General features: G+C 39.9%; 1 protein-coding gene across 1 annotated transcript in view; it reads right to left on the bottom strand.

Moving 5' to 3' along the window:
• LOC309504092 (uncharacterized protein) overlaps positions 1-3,313 on the bottom strand; it is a 23,478-nt gene extending 20,165 nt beyond the window's left edge. The window contains exon 1 of the mRNA XM_082177105.1: positions 3,283-3,313. The gene's annotated coding sequence lies outside the window, so the exon portion shown is untranslated. The remainder of the gene's footprint in view (positions 1-3,282) is intronic.
• Positions 3,314-7,500: the final 4,187 nt, after the last annotated feature.

Below are 7,500 nucleotides of genomic sequence, written 5' to 3'. Positions count from 1 at the left end.
ATTAAAACCCTTCCTCTAAAGGATAGTTGTGGATGTATCCACTTTCCATCTCTTTAATCTACCCTCTATTTTTTCAACCAACCCAATTTTTTTCTTGCGTGACAATATCCCCGATAAAGACTCCCAGGTATTTAATCCCTCCTTTTTTCCAAATTAACCCACCAGGTAATAATGATGGACTCTTCTCCCATTTCCCAACAACCAATGCATCACTTTTACTCCAGTTTATTTTGGCAGCAGATATGCTTCCAAATTCTTCAACAATTTTAACTAAAGTGTTTATGTCATTCTGTCCATTAACTATAATCATTACATCATCAGCATAAGCTGATATCTGATGCTGCAAGTTGTTGTGAGGTAATACTAAACCTTCTATTTTAGAACGCAACTTATTCAACGATGGTTCGATTGCTAAAGCGTACAGCATTCCAGAAAGTGCACATCCCTGTCTAATGCCTCTACTAACTTTAAAAGGGGCGCTCAAACCACCATTGATTTTTAGCCTACTTTCAATATCTCTGTACAGCACTTTAATTACTCCAATAAAACCTGGGCCAAAACCAAAAGCATTAAGAGTTTTCCAAAGGTACTGGTGCTCAACTCGATCAAATGCTTTCTCTTGATCAATGGAAATGAGTCCTATATTGATACCCAAAAGACCAGCAACTTCTATTACATCCCGAACAAGAAAGATATTATCTAAAATAGACCTAGTAGGCACACAGTACGTTTGGTCAGGGTGTATGACCTGCCCCATCACCTCTCTCAATCTGTTGGCCAGAGCCTTAGAGAAGACTTTCAAATCAGAGCACAACAAGCTCACTGGTCTCCAGTTCTTCATTTCTTGCAAATCGCCTTTCTTTGGTAGAAGAGTAATCACAGCTCTCCTACAACTCAGAGGTAGAGAACCCTCAGCTATGCTCTCATTGAGAACACCCAAGAAATTCTCACCCATCACCTCCCTGAAGGCTTTGTAAAACTCAACTGGAAGACCATCGATACCAGGCGCTTTTCCGCCCTCTTTCTCACACAAAGGCCTCTCAAGCACTGCCTTTGACTTCTCCTGTAGCTTTGGTAGACCCGCATAAAAGCTAGCAGACATTTCTTCATCTTCCTCATATTCACTCCCACACGGGTTTCGGGACAGCAAGCCAAATACGCATTAAACCTTACCCCACTCTAAGTGTATGTAAGTGTGAACTCGTGAAACTCATAAAAAAAATAAAATTGAGAGAAGGACTCGAATTAAGACAAGCTTCAGTGTGTAGGAGCAAAAAAGACTATATTGTTTGTTTCAAACCCATCCTCTGCTTGAAGTTCTGATCTCAACTTTGCAACAAATTTCTTTAATCTGTACATTTCTTGACCAGTAAACTGTTCTTCACCCTCGCCTCGCATTAACATCCCCACAGAGTCAACGAACATTTTACGGTCTGGGAAGAAATCTGTAACCTGGACATTTTTCATGTTTTTTGTAAAAAAGACCTAACTTTTCCAAAAGAGTAAGCACTACGCCTACTCCTTTTGTCCAAAGTATCACTATCAGAATCCTCAGCAGTACTACTTTCAACATCCTTACGTGCATCAACTTGTATTTCTGGCAGTTGTTTTGACTTTGTATCCCCCTTCTTTTTTTATTTTATTCCTTTTCCTCTTAACAGAGGGCGTCTTAAAAATTGCACCATCACTCACATACTCCTCACTAACCCCATCATCCATCACCAGATCAACTGTTTTGTCAATAACATTTGATGTTTCCCCCTCTACCATTCCTGAACCTCCCATCCCTGCATCACTCGTTCCAGCCTCTGCTGTATCCAGTGGTGGAATGTAACGAAGTACAAATACTTCGTTACTTTACTTAAGTACATTTTTCACGTATCTGTACCTTACTTAAGTAGAATCAATAGTGCATACTTCTTTTACTTCGTTACATTTTGCAGCAATTATTATACTTTCTACTCCACTACATTTCTACTCGTTCTGTTACATTTTCATTACATTTTCTGATCAGTTTTTCCCCTGCCAAAACGTCATCCTGACCGTCCGTTCGTCGCACGTTTGTCACCAGTGAAGTTTGGTTGCCATAGATATATCAACCCGGTCACACTAAATGTGTCTCTATAGCACAAAGTGTGTTTATCGTGCAATTTATACGCGAAAATTAGTTTTTACGTGCATAGGATACGCATGGGTAGGTTTAGTAGTGGTGTGGGCTGTGGGGTGCGTGTGTATTATACGTTTGGTTAAGATTAGTATGGCAAGCCAAGAGGTTCAGAATTATGCCATAAATTAATCGCGTTTACAGCCAAACATATAGTACGGATATATAGTAAGCTTGATGTGTATATTGCCTAATTGCAAGCTTGTTCAGAAATGGTGACAAAAACTTTAAAAATAATGGCTTTTCCATCATTATTGAACATCATTATAGGAGTATTAGGTTGAATGAGTTAGAATGAACTGTTTTATTAATCATTAAAATATAGACATTAAGAGAATAAATTGTTATGCATGTACTTTTACTTTTAATACTTAAAGTACATTTAAAATCAGGTACTTTTTACTTAAGGGTTGTCATTGTGGTACTTCTACTTTTACTAAAGTAAATATGTCTCTGTTTATACTTTTACTTAAGTACTGAGATTCAGTACTTCCTCCACCACTGGCTGTATCCCTCACAGCTTCAGCTTGCTCGTGCTCGACAGCATCATTCTCCACAACTGCTGCGTTCGTGTCCTCAGTCTGTCCCGGACACAAACTTCTAATATGCCCTTCCCCTCCACATTTAAAACATTCATCGTCTCAGAGCTTGCAAACACAACATAATCGAAGCCATCGAATCTAAATTTAAATGCCACATTTATTTCCTCAACTTCACCTCCTACCATGTAAACTTGCCGTCTGAATGAGACTACATGTTTGAGTAAAGGGGATTTACAGCCCAACGGAACTTTTCTCATTTGTGACACAATTTTTCCATGCCTGGACAATTCTGTGATCAGCAACTCATCTTTTATAAATGGGGGGACATTGGACAAAATTATATAACCGCCAAACTACACTCTTCTACTGAACACTTCATTGCAGGTGCATCCTGACGCCATGCCTGAGCCGATCAGAGGACGCCATCGCCAACCAGCACTCGCTGAAGACTCCTCAGTTTACCTCTAAACCTGCTACCCTCTAACTTAGTTACACACAATAATATATATATATTTAAAAATTGTTATTTGGACCACAAACAACAAAAAAATAGGGAGAAAAAGAGAGAAAACTCACTCTCATCCGTAGAACTCTCACTCACACGCATCCACTCAGTCCCGCATGCGCGCGCACACAGAGAGAGAGAGAGAGAGAGAGAGAGAGAGAGAGAGAGAGCGAGAGCAACACTTTATTATGAGGTGCCCCTAGGGACATTATTCAGAATTACCATGCATATACATGTACTTTCCCTCTCACATACACATATGAAACCAAATTCATTCACATACTATAATGAAATGCTCACACACACACAACTGAAACGCTCTCATACATACAACTGAAACGCTCACACACACACAACTGAAATGCTCTCATACATACAACTGAAAATATTATGCTCACACACACACACACACAACTGAAACGCTCACATACATACAAGTGAAAAGCATTTCAGAATGTTGTATGCAAGCATTTCAGTTGTGTGTGTGTGTGTTTGAGCATAATATTTTCAGTTGTATGTATGAGAGCATTTCAGTTGTGTGTGTGTGAGAGCATTTCAGTTGTGTATGCATGTGAGCGTTTCAGTTGTGTGTGTGTGAGCGTAATATTTTCAGTTGTGTGTGTGTATGAGAGCATTTCAGTTGTGTGTGTGTATGAGAGCATTTCAGTTGTGTGTGTGAGAGCATTTCAGTTGTGTATGTATGAGAGCATTTCAGTTGTGTGTGTGTGAGCGTAATATTTTCAGTTGTATGTATGAGAGCATTTCAGTTGTGTGTGTGTGTGTGTGTGTGTGAGCATTTCATTATAGTATGTGAATGAATTTGGTTTTCATATGTGTATGTGAGAGGAAAAGTACATGTATATGCATGGTAATTCTGAATAATGTCCCTAGGGGCACCTCATACTTTCTCACCAGCTGTCCCAACTATGAGGACATTAGAGGGACTTTTTATGAAAAATTTGAAATACTTTGCCCTAACTTCCTAAAATTAAACAACAAAACACAATTTCAACATCTATTAGGTGAAAAAAGAGATTGTATCACACTAGCGGCAATATACATTGATGCCTGTCACAAAAAGAGAGAGTTGACGACTAATCAGTAGGCGTAAGTATTGCGAAATGACGGCGTTTCTATTAACCGACGTTATGAGACTAAAACGTCATTTTTTCCTCTCGCGATAAGTTATTCCAAACATCATGGCGACAGACGTTGTTAGGTTTACGTATATCCAGCCACTGCACTGCCCATTATTATTAATGGAAGGAGACGTGTGTGTGTGTGTGTGTGTGTTTGTGTGTGTGTGTTATCCAAGCATTAAAGGGGACATATCATGCTAAATCCACTTTTTTTAGCCTTTAAATGCATTTTTTTGTATATTTGGAGTGTTTAGAAGTACAGAAAAGTTGAAATTATTCTCTTCAGGTGCTTCGTTGATATCTTTATATTCTGTTTTGGTCATATTTTTCAACCGGTTCAGATTTTTCTGTCATCTATGACGTTTTTTCAACTATTACGTCACAGTATTTGCAGTGGAACTGCCAAATAAGGACATCGACTTCTGGCCCAACACTTCCAGCAATCCGCCATTTTTATTTCTCGCTGCAATTTTGTAGTAAACAAGACTTCACCGTCTCCAAACTAGGCGCTGTCTTGCTCTCTCTCCCTCGCACATATTAATCAAAATAAATCGACACGGTGGTAAAAGGTCGGAAGACCAAAGTTTCATGTGTAAATACAGTAACACACCATTGCGATACATCCATATGAAGACGTTGTTCTACAGGTTCGTCGTCTTCATTTTCATCTCGCTCCGGCTCCGACTCTGGCTCGAACATGTAAGGCTGGATGGACAAGTCTTCCATTGTTGACATTTTGTTAATAACGTGTGAATAAAAAGTTTCTGTGCCGCTAGATAATCGTGTCTCTGCTATCAAACTACAAAAATGGCCGAACGGGGTGGAGTTGAACCGAGTGTCACCTCTGCAACCTGGAGAGGGGGCGGGGTATGAAGTGTCTCATTTGTATTTAAAGAGACCGCACCAAAACGAGTTGCTCTCAGACGCACATCAGAAAAGGGGTAGAAAAGGGGCCTGTGGAGCTATAATAATGAGGAATTCAGACCCAAGCATTGCAGTTCCGCTTTATATAGACCACAAATGTATGATTTATATGTAAAAAGGAACGATTTAAAAGCATGATTTGTCTCCTATAATGGTAAGGAAAGACCCTTACTGTGAGCGGCTCATATGAGGAGTTTCTGGGTGTTTCTCCCTCATTTCTGCTTCGAGATCATGATTGTGGCATTTCTTTGAGGTTTAGAATCCAGTATTCCTGTAATTCTTTTGTCTTTTATGAGTTTAATAAAGAACTCGGTCTCGTCTTCTGTCCAAACACACCGCGCCTTCTACGTCAGGTGACATAAATGCGCAAAAATTAGGCTTGTTTGAGATGCGCCTTGCCTCGCCTGAAGTGTAGGTGAGAGTAGCGGCTGCAGTGAGAGGAGGAGTGATGAAGCGCAGGCAAACCGGACAGATCTCTCTTCTCACAGTGGATCTGACACCTGTGAGATCAAAGGCGGATATCGCGGGATTCACAGGATTCACGCTTGTGCACGGTGTTGCTAATAAACTGGATGTAATTTAAGTTCTGTTGCTTTTATATGAAAATAAATATAATGAACAAGACACCCAAAGTATTTGTTATTTAATTCCATTCCAAATACGTGTTTATCAATATTTTTTTCTTTAATACAGACATGTTTTTATATATATATATATATATATATATTTTTTTTTTTAAATGACATCACATAACCCATATCGCACTGTCAGAGCGTTTATTCACACATAACATACGTATACACATAAAACATGATACCAGAGTTTTAACATTCAAACATTTTAAAAGAGAACAATACATCACGGTTGTTTAAACCAATGAGCTTTAAGCTGTGTCGTCAGCAAGTCGTTTCCCATCATGCTTTTGATCAGCGCAGTCGGTGGAGAGCAACTGCGCTCGACTGCAGAATCCGACACGTGTGCCTTGTGCTCGCAAGAGTTTTTTGACATACATCAGCATGACATCAGAGCCAGGCGGACCGCACTCGGACACATCTCTAACCGGCATGCATCTCGCGGTGATCACCGGTGATCTGTTCTGCGCAGATTTTGCTCATCTCAAACAAGCCTCTTGTTTCCATTGCAGTTTTGCGAAATATGTCTTTTTCGAATTGCCTGAAAAACCTCCTCATGCGAGCGTAAAAACTTTTTTGCGATAAATGGGAGTTTTTGTGAAATTGACGTGTTTCCATTGGGTGTATTTTCAATTTTCAATTTCAATTTGCGCAATTTGAAGGGTAATAGAAACGTGGCTAATGATGCGCTCACACACACACACACACACGCTCATACACAAAACAAACACACAAACACTTACACACTGAATTCTAAATTGTTCACATAATTTTGAAATGTTCATTCTGTTCTACTATTTTTATTTTTATTTTTTATTGAATTATTATTAGTAGTGTTTTCTGTACTAAATGTTCAAAATATCATTTTCTATGCCGTTTTGATGCTTTGGCAATACAAATGTATTTTTGTCATGCCAATAAAGCTTATTGAATTGAATTGAGAGAGAGAGTGTGTGTGTGTGTGTGTGTGTGAGAGAGAGAGAGAGAGAGAGAGAGAGAGTGTGTGTGTGTGTGTGTGTGTGTGTGTGTGTGTGTGTGTGAGAGAGAGAGAGAGAGAGAGAGAGTGTGTGTGTGTGTGTGAGAGAGAGAGAGAGAGTGTGTGTGTGTGTGTGTGTGTGTGTGTGTGTGTGTGTGTGTGTGTGTGTGTGTGTGTGTGTGTGTGTGTGTTGTGGCTCTAACAGGAAGTGTGCTTGTCAACCCTGTTGACACTTAAACTGCTCATGTTTCATGCGTGTTTCACTGACACACACACACACTCTCTCTCTCTCTCTCTCTCTCTCTCTCTCTCTCACACACACACACACACACACTCACACACACACAGACACTCTCTTTCTCACACAAATGCACATGCACTCACACACACACAAACACACACACACACTCTCGCTCTCGCTCTCTCTCTCTCTCTCTCTCACACACACACACACACACACACACACACACACACACACACACACACACACTCTCTCTCTCTCTCTCTCTCTCTCTCTCACACACACACACAAACCCTCTCACACACGCACATACACACTCACAAACTCTAACACATACTTTTTTTGGATCTTTGCATGCTCAGGTTATGAGGTATTTG

Source organism: Leuciscus leuciscus (assembly GCF_965113295.1).
Source record: "Leuciscus leuciscus genome assembly, chromosome: 8".
Classification (NCBI taxonomy): domain Eukaryota; kingdom Metazoa; phylum Chordata; class Actinopteri; order Cypriniformes; family Leuciscidae; genus Leuciscus; species Leuciscus leuciscus.
Note: the sequence above shows the minus strand (reverse complement) of the source record. Positions and strands in the feature narration are given on the sequence as shown.